General features: G+C 40.3%; 1 protein-coding gene across 1 annotated transcript in view; it reads right to left on the bottom strand.

Moving 5' to 3' along the window:
• The window catches only part of ccser2b (coiled-coil serine-rich protein 2b), a 91,787-nt gene that overhangs the window by 45,010 nt on the left and 28,017 nt on the right, over positions 1-18,760 (bottom strand). The gene's annotated exons all lie outside the window — the stretch shown is intronic.

Genomic DNA, 18,760 nt, shown 5'->3' with positions numbered 1-18,760 from the left:
AGTCCAAAGGGGTGATCCCCGTTACCTGCGCCCACGGAGACACGCGGGAAGTCCCCGTACGGCGCGTCTCCATCTCCGCGTCCTCCGGTACCTGGCTCATCGAAGTAGGCCTCGTGAAGGGCCTACCCGTGAACGTACTCCTGGGACGAGACTGGCCGGGCTTTGATGCCCTGTTAAGCACCGTCACGCAGCCTGCCAGCCCAAGTGGGGGCCGCCGTGGGCGGCAGCCAGCGAAGAGGCCCAACCGCCGCCCCGTTCTCTTGGCCTCCGACAGTGGGAGAGAAGGTGAGTCCCCCTCTCAAAATCCTAACCTCTTTTATGATGTGTATCAGCAGGTGGCGGGAGGGGGCTCATTCGGCCGGGCTCAGCGTGAAGACGACCGGCTGAAACACTGTTGGGCTCAAGTGTGTGTCTTAGAGGGGAAAGACGCCCGGCCAAAGCCCCATCCTCTTCCCCACTTTGTCGTAGAGAATGGCCTGCTCTATTGTGTCGCCCAGCGAAGGGGGGAGATAAAAAACTGCTGGTGGTTCCTCGCACGAAGACGGAGACGGTCCTGCACTTGGCGCACGCTCACCCGTTGGCAGGACACCTCGGTGCGATGAACACCACCTAGCGCATCCGGGACCGATTTCATTGGCCCGGCCTGGAGGCCGAGGTAAAGCGCTTCTGCCAAGCATGCCCCACGTGCCAGAAGACGTCACCTAAGCCACCTCCCCCCTCGCCACTCATTCCACTGCCAATCATCGAGGTGCCCTTCGAGCGCATCGGGATGGATCTGGTGGGGCCGTTGCCAAAATCAGCCCGGGGACATGAACACATCCTGGTCGTTGTTGATTACGCCACCCGGTACCCCGAAGCAATCCCACTCAGAAAAGCCACGGCCAAGTCCATCGCCCACGAGCTCTTCCTGCTGTTCAGCCGGGTCGGCATTCCGACGGAGATCTTGACCGATCAGGGAACACCGTTTATGTCCCGGCTAATGGCTGACCTCTGCCGGCTGCTCCGGGTAAAGCACCTGCGGACCACCGTATACCATCCCCAGACAGACGGGCTCGTGGAGAGGTTCAACCAGACCCTCAAACAAATGCTGCGGAGGGTGGCAGCAGAAGACCGGCGGGACTGGGACCAGATGCTTCCCTATGTCCTCTTCGGTATACGGGAGGTTCCGCAGGCCTCAACTGGCTTTACACCGTTCGAGCTCCTCTTCGGACGACAGCCTCGGGGACTGCTCGACGTTGCAAAGGAAGCCTGTGAGCAACAACAGCCCACCCCACACCGGTCCCTCGTCGAGCATGTCTCCGAGATGAGGCAACGGATCGACCGTGTCATGCCATTAGTCCGGGAACACCTGGCCAAAGCCCAGCAGGCCCAACAACGCCACTATAACCGTGCAGCTCAGCCCCGGGAGTTCCAGACGGGCGATCAAGTTATGGTCTTGGTACCCACCTCCGCCTGTAAATTCTTGGCCACCTGGCGCGGGCCGTACACGGTGGTGGAAAAAGTGGGACCGGTGACCTACCGTGTGCGGCAACCCGGAAGACGGAGCCCGCAGCAATTGTATCATGTCAACCTGTTGAAGAAGTGGGTAGGGACCCAGGAGCAAACCGTCGCCCTGACCATCAGCGAGCCCGTCTTGGTGGATACCAACCCCGATCTGTCGGCGGCGCAGAAGGCTGAGCTGCAACACCTGATCGGTCAGTTCTCGGATGTGTTCTCCGCTGTCCCCGGGAAGACCCAGGTACTTCAGCACGACATCAAAACGCCGCCAGGGGTCATCGTTAAGCAACGGCCCTACCGCATCCCAGAGGCTCGTCGGCAGGCTATTGAGGAGGACGTTCAGCAGATGCTTAAGTTAGGGGTGATTGAACCATCACGCAGCCCGTGGTCCAGCCCAATTGTCCTGGTCCCGAAGCCGGATGGCACCCTCCGCTTCTGTAATGATTTTCGGCGCCTCAACGAAGTCTCAGAATTCGACAGCTACCCAATGCCCCGAGTGGATGAACTCCTGGATCGATTGGGAAGGGCCCGGTATATTTCAACGCTGGATTTGACCAAGGGGTACTGGCAGGTACCCCTCGCTGATAGTGCCAAGCCCAAAACTGCCTTTTCAACACCTAGTGGCCACTGGCAGTACCGGACCCTTCCCTTCGGCCTTCACGGGGCACCGGCCACATTCCAGCGACTGATGGACATTATTCTTCGCCCTCACCAACAGTATGCTGCCGCATATCTGGATGATGTCGTCATCCACTCGGAGCGTTGGGAGGATCACCTGGACCGTCTGCGGAGGGTGCTCATGGATCTTCGACGGGCTGGACTCACCGCCAACCCTCGTAAATGCCACCTAGCGCTCTTCGAGGCCAAGTACCTGGGGTTCCAGGTCGGTCGGGGCCTCATCAAGCCGCAGCAGAAAAAGGTGGAGGCCGTCCGTGCTGCCCCTAGACCGGCCTCAAAGACTCAGGTACGAGCGTTCTTAGGGTTGGCGGGTTATTATCGCTGCTTCATCCCTAACTTTTCCTCCTTAGCCGCCCCTCTGACAGACCTTACCAGGAAGGGGCAGCCGGAACGCATCATCTGGAATCCAGAGGCGGAGGAGGCGTTCCAGAGGATTAAGCAGGCGTTAACCGAAGAACCAGTCCTACGGGCCCCGGACTTCAGCTGCCCCTTCCTGCTCCAAACGGATGCATCCGAGACAGGGTTGGGAGCCGTCCTGTCCCAGGTCCAGGAAGGTGAGGAACACCCTGTCTTGTATATCAGCAGGAAGCTGACCAAGGCCGAGAGAAACTACGCCACCGTGGAGAGAGAGGCTCTGGCGATAAAGTGGGCAGTCCTGGAGCTGCGTTATTATCTGTTGGGCCGGAAATTTACCCTCCTGACGGACCACGCGCCCCTCCAGTGGATGGCCAAGGCGAAAGACACCAACGCCCGGGTGACGCGGTGGTTCCTCGCGCTCCAGGACTTTTGCTTTGTCGTCCGTCACCGAGCCGGAGCCGCCAACGCGAACGCCGACGGACTCTCTCGGATCTGGTCAGCCAGTACAGGTCTGTCAGGGGTCACTCCCCACCCACCCCCTATTTCCCCCTTACTGTCATCTTATGTTTCCACCAGGACCAGGACAACGCTTAGGGGGGGAGAGTGTGACGAGCGTCCCGATTGCTCATCAGCGTTGCCCTGGAGACGAAGAGGAAACACCTGCACCTCCTCATCACGGCGGATCGGCCACACCTGGGGCTCGTTTGCCCGCGGCCAGATAAGCCGTGCGAGGCTGCACAACGGGGAGAGACATCTCCGAAGAAGCTGAGACTAATGCACGCTACTCTTCTTGATTTCAGAGCCCAGCGAGTGACCGATCCTGCCCTGCCCCGAGCACCGCACCGACGCACCGCACTAGGGAGGAAATCACACCACGAAGAGCACCGCCGCACCTCAGCCACACCTTTTCAACCGACACCCTCACCTTGTTAAATAAATCCACCCTCCGGGGGATTTATTTTGAGCTCTCCTTGCTGCGTGATTCTTCCCACCTGCCACAATATATATATATATATATATATATATAAAAATAATGATGATGATAATGATAGATGTGGGCACAATGTGGAAAACAGGATTACAGAAATCCAGTGAAAATGAGCACTGTTGTGACGCCCTAGGCAGCTGCCTATATTGCCTAAGGCACTGCCTGTTGTTCCTCCATGAAACACAAAGAGAGAAGTCATAGAGGTCATTCACGCTGCTCTTTTCCATAAAATAGAAGCAAACAGGGACTAAGGCTGTCAGGCTCTAAAAATTACCATTTAAAATATGGTTTGAAATGACATGAGAATGATTTATGAGCTATGAATTGTGGCAGAATTTTCACTTTGGGTGAAGCATTCCATTAACGAAAAAAAAATGATCTTTGCATTATGGTCATAAAGTATGGCACATCCTCGCTGTATTTACAAGGATTGTTACTCAATTTAAGTTAAACAGTTGCTTATCTGAACTTGTGAAACTACTGTACTGTGCACAGTGCCGTTTGCTCAGCTCTGTCAGGTCCCTAATGCCCCGTAAATATTGATAATCTAGCACTGTTCCAGAGGCTGGTATTTTTTAAGCGTTATCTTATTGAGTAAAAGCAACTCAACCAAAGCAACTTAAAAGTTGACCTAATTTTACTCGCTAACGAACAAGCCAGAGAGACCTCACAATGGAACAAACAGTCCAGCCCTAAAAAAATAATTTATTGAATTCAATTTTAAAGGTGCATCAAGTAGATATAAGCTGATCTAACATATGTTTTTTAATTTATTTATTTACAATGTCAATCTATGTAGCAAATGAGAATTATTAAAGTTTCCAAATATATTTTGAGACAAAGCGTTAGTTAACGACTTTCTTTTCTTTAAATTAATTAGATAAATTGTTTGTCAATAGAATGAAGAAAGTTAAAGTATAGTATTTGGGGTAAAAGCGCCCTTATTGTTGGGGGCAAAAACAGCAAAATAATTGACATGATGATAAATAAATGGCTGACTTTCCTGCTTTTTTGACATGACATTGTTCGATTCAATTGGTTAATATTATTTATTAAGTTAGGGGTGAAGATAATCTATATACACTACAAAAAAAATGGTTTATCTTACTTAGTATTTTTGTCTTGTTTCTAGTCAAAATATCTAAAAATTCTTAAGCAAAATGACTTAAGATATTTAGTCTTGTTTCCAGGGAGGAAAAAAAACTATATTAAGTGCATTTTGCTTAAAACAAGCAAAATTATCTGCCAGTGGGGTAAGTAAAATATTCTTAAAACAAGAGCATTTTACTTACCCCACTGGCAGATAATTTTACTGGTTTTAAGCAAAATGCACTTAATTGAGTTTTTCCCCTGGAAACAAGACTAAATATCTTAAGTCATTTTGCTTAAGAATTTTTAGATATTTTGACTAGAAACAAGACAAAAATACTAAGTAAGATAAACCATTTTTGCAGTGTATTCATTATGAATCATATTTATAATGAAACAATTACACTTAATATTATATTAAATCAAGTATAATATAAATTATTGGTTCTGTGAAGCCATATTAATTTATTATGGGATCACCTTCAAGCATTTTAAGAAGCTCTCAGAATCTTAATTTTTCTTTAATAGCGTTTTTCCATATTTTTAAAATGAACATTTTTTATATGACGAAATAAAAGTAAATTAAATATTTTTTTTTTCCATTTATCAAAAAAAAAAACAAATATGGTAGAAACTTTTCTTAAATTGCGGTTTTAAAAAAAAGGATTTTAGATATTATGCAATACATATTACACAAGCTACATTATTTGTATCTATACTGGGGGCCCCATGCTGATGAGCCTTTTGCAACGAGTATGGAATAAAAGGCCCCCCTCGCCATCTCATACATGTAAATGATTTTTAAACAAAACAAATTACTTTAGGATTTATTTTCTCACAAAATGTGTTACGCCATCATTGCTCAATAAAATTGTCTGCAATCACGCACTACAGAAAAGTTGTTTTCCTTAAGGTGTGCTTTTAGCCCTATTGTACCCTAAAACTTACAGTGGGGAAAAAAGTTACTTAGTTACACCTTTTGTGCTGTTGTTTATAATTCAAATCAAATGGTGTAGCAAACTTGCAGTCTTTTGGAAATGATTATAGATTAGGTTTTGCCTAAGGAAAGAATTAAAAAAAGAGAAACGTGTTATCTTAATGGATTCAGTGCTATAGTGAGGGCTCTCAAGTGACGCTTGGCAGGCAACAACAACAACAGACGGTCCTGGAGAACTAGGGAGATGCATCAAACATCTAAACAGCCCAAATGACTAGACAATGTTGAAAAAGTAGCACTGAAAGCCCATATGACAAGAGCAAAATTGAGAAGGGATCAAAAAAGAGAATAAGAAAGTAAAAGAAAGAGAAAAGAAGTCACGTATAATGTCAGCATCTTTCTTGCTTCAACTATCTCGTAGCAATTCCCCATGTTGGAAACATGCTACCCTCTAGTGGAGCACTGCCTCATCTGACCCGTTATTGTTCTTGTTCAGGTTTGAGGGGATCAGATTTGCTGACTTATTTTGTTGTTTAATGTTTATTAATTCCAAAAGCAATGTTTTGGCATGTCCTATACGAAAATCAGTTTGATCAAAGTCTAATTCATTTTCCCAGAATATAAAGACTGAATTTAAAATACATTCATGAGAACGCTATCACATGGCTTCCTATAATTTCAGCTGGTTTGGCTATTCAGTGTCTCAGACACATCAACAAACTTGCATGACTTTAACATCCTGCACTCAGCATAACCCAGGTCAGTGAGCAGGTGTAGACACACAAGCACAATGGGTCAGCTGAACTGTCTGAGAAAATATACATAAGCAGTGGGGAGAAAATCATCCTTTCTGACTAATCAGACCAATCAGACGAGGAGCACTGATATCTGAGCGTGGCAGACATTCTGGCAGAGAGAGGGAGCAGAACATCATCGCTCAGATTTCTTTCCCTTGCTTACATCCCGAGTCATTTCTGTGCCTTGGTTTAACATTTGACAAGTCACAGTGTGCACGTGCTATATTTGCTAATTAATTTCTGTTTGACCAAGGTTTCTCCAAAGTGGATTGTTTCGTCAGATAAATTATATGCCAATTTTATTGAAATGGTATATTTGGTCAAATTTGTGTTAGCTCACATGATTTGCTAATGGGGTGCTTCAGGAATTACAGATTACAAAATTACTCAATTTTAGCACTTCCATTGCCATCGTCCTGAAGTCAATATGTGTTTTTACATTCATAATTTAGTCTACAACATAAAATTCATCAGATTTGTTTTTACAAGTTTTTACTTGTACATTGAAAATGCTGGTTGTTAACAGAGGTTGTCAGGGACATCAAACAACATCACGTTAAACTCATGTGCTTATCAAATTCATCTACTGTACACTGTAAAGAAAAAAGTTCTCAACTTATTTTTTAGGAGATTTTTTTAGTTTTGTCAACTTTCTGAAGCTTAAAACAACAAGTTAAGAAAACTCAAAAATCTGCAGAAGCTGGTTGCCTTAAAAATTTTAAGTTTGCTCAACTTTTTAATTTTTTTACATGCTGTAAAAAAGTTGAGAACTTAAACGTTTAAGGCAACCAGCTTTAGCAGATTTTAGAGTTATATATATATATATTCTTGTTAAATTAAATATCTGAGAGGAAACAACTGATTTAAAACTATCAGCCATACGCGAGAGAGGTGAATACTGTCACCTACTTACCTTGGGATTTTTCATCCTAATTTACACCTTCAAAGTGGCCACAAACATTGTACTGTCAAATATTTGCCTGCATTTTATCACACATCTGATGAAACCACCTGGCAGAGTGGTGAAGTGAAAGCGGTGACATCCCATTAATCTGTAATACACAATTTCACAGATGCACAGTGGCTGTAGTGTCAGGGGAAAAAAAATTGTGTCACCTTTTATTCACCTTCATGCTTTACGCCAAGTTTCAGCATCAATGGCACGACATCAACATCAAACCAGACACAATGTAAACAAATATTTGACTCCTGTGGCAGAGGAGAACAAGTGAATAAGAAACTGAATTTGGGTCTATTGCTCCAACAAATCTATCGTATGAATTCTTAAGAGTTAAAAATAGTGCATGAGTCATAAGAGCTCCTTTATGACACATTCATCAGCAATCCCCATTCCCCATTTTATTTTGTGCAAAAGATCAGCTGCAAAACATCTTGTGTTTCACAGAAAAAAAAGAAAGCCATATGGGTTTGGAACAACATAGGGGTGAGTAAACGAACTTTACTTTTGTAAGATATGCTTATTGAAATGGATGACATTTTCTTTAGAGTGAATATTTAGTTATATTTTGTATAGTTTCTGCTGCCCCCCTGTGGTCCTTGAAGGTACGATAGAAACTGTACAGCACTAGTTCAGCTACTGTGTTCTGTTAGTTTCCTTCAGAAATGAATTTGAGGTTCATCAGACTAGAGAATTTTGATCCTCTGAGAGTCTTTCAGGATGCTGTTTTTGCAAATTGGGCAAGTGGGCTTTCATGTGTCTTCACAGTGTCTCTGCCTCAAAGCCCAGATCAGCAAAGTTTTGCAATGACGGTAGTCCTTCTGAAAGTTTTTCCCATCTCCACAAATGATCTCAGGTTCTTGGTCACCTCTCTTACCAAGGTCCTTTTGCAGCAATTGCTCACTTTGGCCAAACAACCAGCTCTAGGAGGAGTCCTGGTTGTTCCAAACTTCATTAAATTAAGAACCTTAAATGCAGCAGAAATGTTTCCTTAGCCTTTCCCAGATCTGATGGCTAGGTTTTTGCTCTGATATGTATTTTCAGCTGTTAGACCTTATATAGGTGTGTACCTTTCCAAATCATGTCCAATTAGCTGAATTTACCATAGGTGGACTCCACTGAAAGTCTACAAAAAATGTCAAAGATGATCCAGAGAAATGGAATGCACCCGTGCTTAACTTCAAGTGTCTAAGCAAAGGTCTGAATATTTATGTCAATGTGATATTTCAGTTATTTCTATTAACTAAAGTTATAACAAATCTGTGAAAAAATCATGTAAAGCTGCAAAAAAAAAAATTATTAAATCACTACAGCAAAAGTGACAGTACACCTCAATATTCACCTTGAAGGCCATGTTTCTGCAAAATCTGACCACAGAGAACTCCAAAATGCCAACAAGCATGAAAAGCTGCAACTGCTAAAACTTCTTAAAATGCAAAAAGATGGTGTCATGATCATAAAGCCTGGACAGCTGGAGTACCGAGACGAACCTTACTTGAATATTATCAAACCACTGTGGGCAGTTTTGGAGAGAAGTGTGAGAAGCCAATTCCCCCCTTTATCATCTCTGAAACAACTGACAGATGTTCTGATAGACCACATTCAAAGGGAGACTATTCAGAAGTTGTATGAATATTTTCTAACAAGGTTAGAATCTGTATTAAGGGCAAATGGTGGTAAAACAGCTTAATAAAGAAATATGGCCTATTTACCAGGTGTTCACATTATTTTGTGCATTCCCTGTATATCACAATGTATCACAATATACTAGTTACAATACCAACGTATTATACAACATTATTTATTATTATTATAAATTTCACAATTATTGATAAAAAATATAACAATATCAAAGAAAAGAAAATGATACAACATAAAATAGGTCTAAAGCAACTACTTGAGACAGTTAAATGGTCAATAAAAATTCTATATACAAATAAAATTGGCTTGAATTCTCTTATATTGCTTCAGTCTGTCCCTGTCTGTTGTGCTGCTGAGAGGTTTGCATTTGTAGCTCCGCTTTTTTTTATTGAATCTTTCCCTTACTTTCACTCTCTGTTGTTTAAAGTGATAATATATAACTTAATTCCCACCATATTTCTGGTATTATCTATCAAACTAATCTAACTAATTTGATTGTTAGATTGTCACTCGCGGTTCCATTTGCGTTTCTATTCGCGCCTATTATGGGTTTTTTTTTCCTCGCTCCGTTTTCATTTCTCTCTCGTTCCGTTTTTCATGAGTTCATCAAACAACAGTGGTAAGTGGCAAGTTAAGTTGGTATCATTCATCAGTCACGGTGAGTAATGGCTTCTTCTCCTGCTATTGTTGTTTGCACTTCATGTCACATGTATAGTTTATCTCTCTCTGTCGGCGATGAGGGATTCACATGTGATAAATGCAGGGAAATAGTTAGGCTGACAGAGAAGACTATATATCCAAACTTTAGTTGAGGATAGTAAGAATGTGAGGGCTGTAGATACTGCTTTGGATGCGACTAGCTCAGGGAGTCCTGTACATTGTTCGGTTCCGGTTGAGCCCGTGCAGCAGGGCAGCTGGGTGACTGTAAGGCGGCCTAGTCGCGGGTCAAAACACCGCTCTTCCGTTCCGATCAGAACATCAAACAGGTTCTCCCCACTCAGTGACGCACCCACTGAGAAACCTGATGAAAGTGCTCTAGTTATTGGCGATTCTATTGCATGGAACGTGAAAATAGAGACACCAGCCACCATAGTCCAATGTTTACCGGGAGCCAGAGCACCTGACATCTTGGCAAATTTAAGAGTGCTGGCTAATGCTAAACGTAAATTCAGTAAGATTGTTATCCACGTCGGTGCTAATGATGTTCGACTTCGCCAGTCGGAGATCACTAAAAATAATGTTAAAGAGGTGTGTGAACTTGCAAGTATGATGTCAGACACTGTAATATGCTCTGGCCCGCTCCCTGCTTACCGTGGCGATGAGATTCATAGCAGATTGCTGTCACTCAATGGCTGGATATCTAAGTGGTGCCCGCAGAATAGCATAGACTTTATAGACAATCGGATGAGTTTTTGGGGCAGACCTGACCTGTTGAAAAGAGATGGTGTTCATCCCTCCTGGGGTGGTGCCGCTCTTCTCTCAAGAAATATGGCACATAGTCTTAGAGTTCGTACTTGACTAACTGGGGCCCAGGTCAGGAAGCAGAAAGACTGGCTAAACGGACCATCTGCTAGCCGCCTCACATCACAGAAGTCAGTTAATTCTCAGCACATAGAGACTCCTTCACCTAGATATCACACTATAGAGACTGTGTCTGTTCCCCGAGCTAGAAAATACAGAAAACGTCCTAACCAAATTAAGAGTAACAATCTAATTGATGTTCAACAAATAAAAAATGTTTACAATACAGAGAAACAATTGATAAAGCTTGGCTTACTGAATATCAGGTCCCTTTCTACAAAAGCACTTTTTGTAAACGATTTGATCAGTGATCATAACCTGGATTTGCTCTGTTTGACAGAAACATGACTAAAACCAGATGAATACATTACTTTAAATGAGTCTACCCCCCAAGATTACTGCTATAAAAATGAGCCACATCCAAAAGGTAAAGGTGGAGGTGTTGCTACAATTTATAGCAATATTCTCAGTATTTCTCGGAGGGTAGGCTTTAAGTATAACTCGTTTGAAGTTATGGTGCTGTGTATAACATTATCTAGAGAAACACGTGTTAGTGATAAATCCCCTGTGATGTTTGTACTGGCTACTGTATACAGGCCATCAGGGCACCACACAGACTTTTTTAAAGAATTTGCTGATTTTCTATCTGAGTTAGTACTGGCTGCAGATAAAGTCTTAATTGTTGGCGATTTTAATATCCATGTCGATAATGAAAAAGATGCATTAGGATCAGCATTCATAGACATTCTGAACTCTATTGGGGTTAGACAACACGTTTCCGGACCTACTCATTGTCAAAATCATACTCTAGATTTAATACTGTCACATGGAATTGATGTTAGTGGTGTTGAAATTCTGCAGCAAAGCGATGATATCTCAGATCATTATCTAGTCTTGTGTAAACTCCATATAGCTAAAACTGTAAATACTCCTTGTTACAAGTATGGTAGAACCATCACCATCATCTAAACCAACAACAGGTATGTTAGACCCTATTCCATCTAAACTACTTTTGGCTATTATTAATTCATCACTGTCATTAGGATATGTCCCCAAAACCTTCAAATTGGCTGTTATTAAGCCTCTTATTAAAAAACCACAACTTGACCCTAAAGATCTAGTTAATTACAGGCCGATCTCAAATCTCCCTTTTCTGTCAAAGATACTAGAAAAGGCAATATCCTCGCAATTATATTCCTTCTTAGAGAAAAATGTTATCTGTGAGGAATTCCAGTCAGGATTTAGACCGTATCATAATACTGAGACTGCTCTCTTTAGAGTTACAAATGACCTGCTTCTATCATCTGATCGTGGTTGTATCTCTTTATTAGTTCTACTGGAACTTAGCGCTGCGTTCGACACTATCGACCACGACATTCTTTTAAATAGACTAGAACACTTTGTTGGCATTAGTGGAAGTGCATTAGCATGGTTCAAATCGTACTTATCTGAACGCCATCAGTTCGTAGCAGTGAATGAAGAGGTATCATATCGATCACAAGTGCAGTATTGAGTACCTCAAGGCTCAGTACTAGGGCCGTTACTTTTCACGTTTTACATGTTACCCTTGGGAGATATTATCAGGAGACATGGTGTTAGCTTTAACTGTTATGCTCATATACTCAGCTCTATATGGGAAGTCGTGGCCTAATGGTTAGAGAGTCGGACTTGTAATCCGAAGGTTGCGGGTTGGAGTCTCCGGCCGGCAGGAATTGTAGGTGGGGGGAGTGAATGTCCAGCGCTCTCTCCACCCTCAATACCACGACTGAGGTGCCCTTGAGCAAGGCACCGAACCCCCAACTGCTCCCCGGGCGCTGCAGCATAAAATGGCTGCCCACTGCTCCGGGTGTGTGTTCACGGTGTGTGTGTGTTCACTGCTGTGTGTGTGCACGTTGGATGGGTTAAATGCAGAGCACGAATTCCGAGTATGGGTCACCATACTTGGCTGAATGTCACTTCACTATATTTCTTTGCAGCCCAGTGAAACACACCAAATTGAAAAACTAACGGAATGCATAGTCGATATAAAAATCTGGATTACGAGTAACTTCTTACTGCTAAATTCTAAAAAAACAGTGTTAATTATCAGACCTAAAATCCCCACATGTAATAACCTAGAACACTATCTAACACTTGACGGCTGCTCTGTCAATTCTTCGTCATCAGTTAGGATCCTAGGTGTGTTGTTTGATAGCAATTTTTCATTTGAAAGCCATGTTTCTAGCATCTGTAAAACTGCATTTTTCCATCTCAAAAACATATCTAAATTGCGACCTATGCTCTCAACGTCAAATGCAAAAATACTAATTCATGCGTTTATGACCTCAAGGTTAGACTATTGTAATGCCAACTGTAATTTGTTGATCAAGCGTGCAGAACAACCACCCAAGGTTGTTCTACACGCTTGATCAACAAATTACAGTTGGTCCAAAATGCAGCAGCTAGAGTCCTTACTAGAACCAGGAAGTACGACCATATTAGCCCGGTTCTGTCAACACTGCATTGGCTCCCTATCAAACGTATAGATTTTAAAATCTTGTTAATTACTTATAAAGCCCTGAATGGCTTAGCTCCTCAGTACTTGAGCGAGCTCTTATCACATTATAGTCCTCCACGTCTGCCGCGTTCTCAAAACTCTGGCCATTTGATAATACCTAGAACAGTGCTTCTCAAAGTCCGGACTCCGGTCCGGATCCGGACCCGGAGGGAATTCAATCCGGACCGCTTCTATTTCATATTTCAAGAACACTAATTATATTTCCTACTTTGATAAACGCACGTTAAACTTGTAAATCATTTGTTTATTTATTCTTATTTTTTTTTATGTCTTTTTGGAGAAGGTCCGAAATTGCAGGCGAGATATTGAAACTTTTCCTTCATGACATTTGTTGTCATCATGACATCCAGTGAGCGTATGACGTTTGACATAATCGGGCGACATTTCACCGCTAATATTTTAATTTTTTTGTTTTGTTTTGCTATCACTTATATTATGGCAATTTGTCTTATAGCAGTGCCCAGTGTATACATTTATTTGTGGCGGCTTGTCACAATATCAAAACTGACCGCTACAAATAGATTTTACAAAAGGCTTATACTTCGTTGAATAAAATGCTGCGCAGGTGTTTTTATATGAATGTATCTTTTAAAAGAACCGTCCGTTTTCTTCAGAAAAGCTTTGAAGTCAATTTTCATTTGGTCTTTCCTGTAATGGCTGATAAAGTAGCGCTTATTTGATTACAGTCGTTACCGGGGAAACAGCTATATATCACGCTCCAACAGCGCCTCCTGCTGGCAGAGAATCAACTTGCATTTGCTAGTCTGCGGGAAACACTGGTGTCTGTCAGCAAACATAAACAAAAAAGCATGCTTCAGAACTGTTTTGAGAAGGTGCTTAAGTTTTGAGCCATGTATTATTACTATGAATTAGGCTACTACTACTACTATTACTATCTTGTGCCCTGCAATAACCATTTACGCAAACTCTTTTGATATAAAGGGAAAAAAAGAAAAAAATCAGCATCATATATCGGCCATAGGCTGCCCTGATTTCTAAATATCGGCATTGGCCAGAGAAAAAACATTATAGGTCGACTTCTACTGCTGACACTTAAATTAATTGTTTTGCCACTTTTGCACTTGTTATTAAAGTATTTTGAATGCAAAGGGAACCTTTTTTTTTTTTTTTAATTAGTGTTTATTTGTTATATGTTATGTATGTTTATTAAAAACACGTTTTGTAATAACCAATTGTTCCGGACCTTTGACACTGATGAAAATTCAGATTTGGACCTTTGAATGTAGACTTTGAGAACCCCTGACCTAGAATATCAAAATCGACTGCGGGCGGCAGATCCTTTTCCTATTTAGCACCCAAACTCTGGAAAAATCTACCTAATACTGTTCGGGAGGCAGACACACTCTGTCAGTTTAAATCTAGATTAAAGACACATTTCTTTAACCTGGCTTACACATAACTAGTGTTGTCAAAAATATCGATATTTCGATAAATATCGATACTGAAATATCTGAACGGTACCAATATTAATTTCCCGAAGTATCGATACACCGATACTAGCCGAGCTGTCACTTTCACTTCTCTCCAAAGGCGCGTGGACAAGCACCACACGTGACCGCACTTGTCTCCTTCGCTCTGGTTAAATAGCAAAAGTGAAGTGAATAGAAAGATGACTGCTCTGGTTGTTAAAGAACACAGCAGGAGCGCTATCTGTAGGGATCTATGATCTCCGCGATGCAGAGAACGCGCACAGAATCGCGGAATCCAGTCATAAAAACGGAATTTACAGTTTAACGCGGAATGTCACGGAATTTGTCAAAGTTTGGATGAATTAATCAAAAGTAGGTCATTACACTTAAATCAAATCGCGATATGGACTAGTATCTGTAAATATTAAGCTGCAAAAGTCGATTTAAATATGAATCCTGCATATTCTGCGCGTCTCTGTGTGAATGTGCGGTTTTGTTTACTAATGTGGCGCTCGCAGTGATTTCAGCGTCTGCCGTCTCAATGAGGACATAAATTCATCAACAATATCTCCAGAACTGATCTGAAAGGCACTTTACCATTTTTACCATTTAATTTGAGTAAAACTAGCGTCATATAATACACACACAGAACTTTACAAGGATTCACGGCAACCCGTCAAAATAAAGGTTCGGTTTAACTTAGCCTATTAAAGACCGTGTGCCAGAAATAGGCTATATTACTATTATTTAGTAGAATGTACATAATACTACTACTTACTACTACTGTTAATTTTTTTTTAAGAAATAATCACAACATATTTTTATTTTAATAGTAAATCCCCTTCATTTGCCAAAAATGTAAATGTTTAATTTTCATTAATTCAAATATAAATTAATTAAAATTGTTTTATGCCTTCATCTGATATCCAGTAAAATTTAAATACACAACACAGAATTTCTGAGGGGGAAAACACAGATTTCATAAGGCTACTGTAAGAATAAATAAAAATTGTTTGTATGCATTCAAATAATAGACATGCTAAAACACAGAATTTGGTAACAATAAAACATAAGGTGAGAAAAAAATAAAACATTTCATACGGCCCTAAACATGTCATTTTTGTTACACTTTTAATAAATTAAATGTTAAATTGTATAATTTTCATGATTTTAATGAATTAGACATGCTTTTAGATTAATCGCATTTAATTTGACCATTAAAAAAAAAAAAAGAGTCCAGAAAAATTCAAACGGAAAAAAACGGAATCCAGAAAAATTAAAATGGAAAAAATTGAATGTAGAAAAAATAAAACAGAATTTGGGGAAAAATAAAACGGATTTCATAGGGCCCTATATCTGGAAATAGTTTGGTTATGAAGCAAATGAGAATATCATGAGAAAGATTAATAAATAAATCAACAAATGCAGTACCTCAAGACATTTTTTTGTTCATGTAAAATATACCGCATGTTCTCGACTTGTTACATTTATCTTTAAATAAAAAAAAATTACCCCCTTAATATTGTGGCAGTTTTTTTCACCGTGGTATCGAAAATGGTATTGAATATCGATATTTTTCAAGGTATCGTATCGAAGTTAGAAATTCCAGTATCGTGACAACACTACACATAACACACTAATACACTTCTATTATTCAAATCCGTTAAAGGATTGTTAGGCTGCATTAATTAGATCAACCGGAAATGGGGACACTCCCCTTAACACATGATGTACTCGTTACATCATAAGAAGAATGGCATCTATTATAATATTTGTCTGTTTCTATTCTGTTTCTCAGTCCGTGTCCGGATCACATGGTGGATCGGCGCTGGGAGATGATGTATGTGGCCCTGATCGTCGGCGGAGGCCAGACACCTGGATGAGCCCCGGGGACATACCCCCAGTGAAGACCTCAACTTAAAATACAATAAAACTTAAAATAAAACAAATAACTAAAAATATAATAAAATACCGAACTACATAATACTATTATTGTTAGAAATTGCAACAATATAAAAATAGAAATATAATACATTTATACATGTAAAATTTTAATTAAAACCATAAATAAACAATAATATCCTGGCCAGAGGAGAACTGGCCCCCCGACTGAGCCTGGTTTCTCCCAAGGTTTTTTTTTTCTCCATTCTTTCACAGAGGGAGTTTTGGTTCCTTGTCACTGTCGCCTCTGGCTTGCTCAGTTGGGGACACTTAATTTCTAGCGATTATCATCAATTTGATTTCACAGATACTATTTAAACTAAACTGAGCTAGACAATGACATCACTGAATTCAATAATGAAATGCCTTTAACTGAAAATGTAATGTTTAATCTTATTATTATACATTACTGACACTCTATCCTCCAATTTGATACTGTTAAGTGCTTTGACACAATCTGTATTGTTAAAAGCACTATACAAATAAAGGTGACTTGACTAGACTTATATGCACAAAAACAACTCATACATTAGTTCATGATTAAAAGCAATAAAAAAATGCTGAATAGCATTTTAGTCTAAATGGCAAAATCAGAATAACTACATAATGTTTTTCATCATTGGTACATAACCTATATGTAATGTCACACACACTGTGCAGTAAATGCATGTGCAGTGTAAATTAAGCCTACACTGATCAAAATGATTTTGTGGTGATAAATAATTAAAAAGGTTACATCTTTCACTGTTTTATGGTTGCTGTTGTTGTTAGGTTTAGTAACTTACTGTTTTGTGTATAATAATATTTATACACAAAATGTATTGTGTATGTATTTTATAGCAACAGTTTGGACAGGACCCTTTTCTATTCTAACATGACAGTGTCTCTGTGTATAAGGCAAGGTTCAAAAAGACATGATTGATTCAGTCAGTGTGGAAGAACTTGACTGGTCTGCAGAAAGCCAAGTCCTGATCCCAGCTGAACTCCTCTGGTGTGACTTTATATGCAGACCTTGAGCCAAAAACTCAAAAGGGTCCTGTCCAAACTGTTGCTATAAAATTAGAAGCACACAATTCCGTAGAATATCATTATATGCTTTAACATTAAGATTTGTACTCATAGAAATTACTAAAGTAGTCAAACATGTTCATTAGAAGGGGGTGACCCAATACTTTTGGCAATATATTGTATTATCTTAAAAGGATAACAAGCTGCCTACTTGCTTACATGTTTGTAAGTGAACAACATGTTTTATTAGCATGTTTTTATTCCCCAGTGCTACATTGTTGGAGTAAATTTTATAAACCGTGAATGAGTGAAGTGAGGCCTACTCTAACTGGCCACGTTAAATTTACTTATTTCCTTTAAGTACATATTACTTAATTTAATACATATATTTTACTTAAAACATATGTGTGCTAAAACTTGCAAAATAAAAATTAAGTAAATATTGTTTTTTTCAGTTCAGTAAAGTTATTTAACAGCACAAATCTTTACAGTGATAAGCATTACTTAAGTAAAATTTACAAAAAAAAAGTCAATCAAATTTACTGGGAATTCCCAAGTAAACTTAACTTAAACATTTCTATTTAAAGCTACTAATAATTATGTTTAGGCTTTTACTTGTCAATTTTCTGTAAATTAACTAGCCTTTTCTGTGTGGGAATTGTTTCCAAGATTCAAGATTTTTATTTGTCACATACACAATTATACAGGGTATAACCAGCAGTGAAATGTAGGTCAGGTCCGCTCCAAGGACAGTGCAATTATAAAGTATACAAATATTAAGAAAAAGAAAAGTAGAAAAAATAAGAGAATAAAATAAAGATAAAAAATATAAATATAAATATAAATGTGCAGGTCAGTATGTTGTTGACTTAAATAGTACTAAGAGGAATGCGCAAAAAGTTGTGCAGGGGGTTTAAATAGCAGCAATATGAGGTAGAAAAAAATATGAGTAGCTTATTGATATAGTGATATTTACATGGAGTCATGTGATGTTATGACACAGAGTTAGAGTTTAGGAGCCTGATGGCCTGGGGGAAGAAGCTCCTCCTAAGTCTCTCAGTTTTTGCCATCAGGCTACGGAAGCGTTTACCAGATGGAAGCAAAGTGAATAGATGGTTACCAGGGTGATTAGAGTCCTTGATTATTTTGACAGCTCTACTTTTGCAGCTCTATTTTTCCAAGCTTTATTCCAGTAAATCCTACTCCACATTTTTACAGTGTTAAAAGTAGGCTTACATATCATCAAACTGTGGCATCAAATATCCACAAGATGTCTCTTTCAGACCAGTCACTTACTGTAAGTGGCAGTCATCAGAACTAAATATGAAAAATATTAAATATTAGCAAAATGTATTACTATA

This window comes from Barbus barbus, assembly GCF_936440315.1.
Source record: "Barbus barbus genome assembly, chromosome: 32".
Taxonomy (NCBI): domain Eukaryota; kingdom Metazoa; phylum Chordata; class Actinopteri; order Cypriniformes; family Cyprinidae; genus Barbus; species Barbus barbus.
Note: the sequence above shows the minus strand (reverse complement) of the source record. Positions and strands in the feature narration are given on the sequence as shown.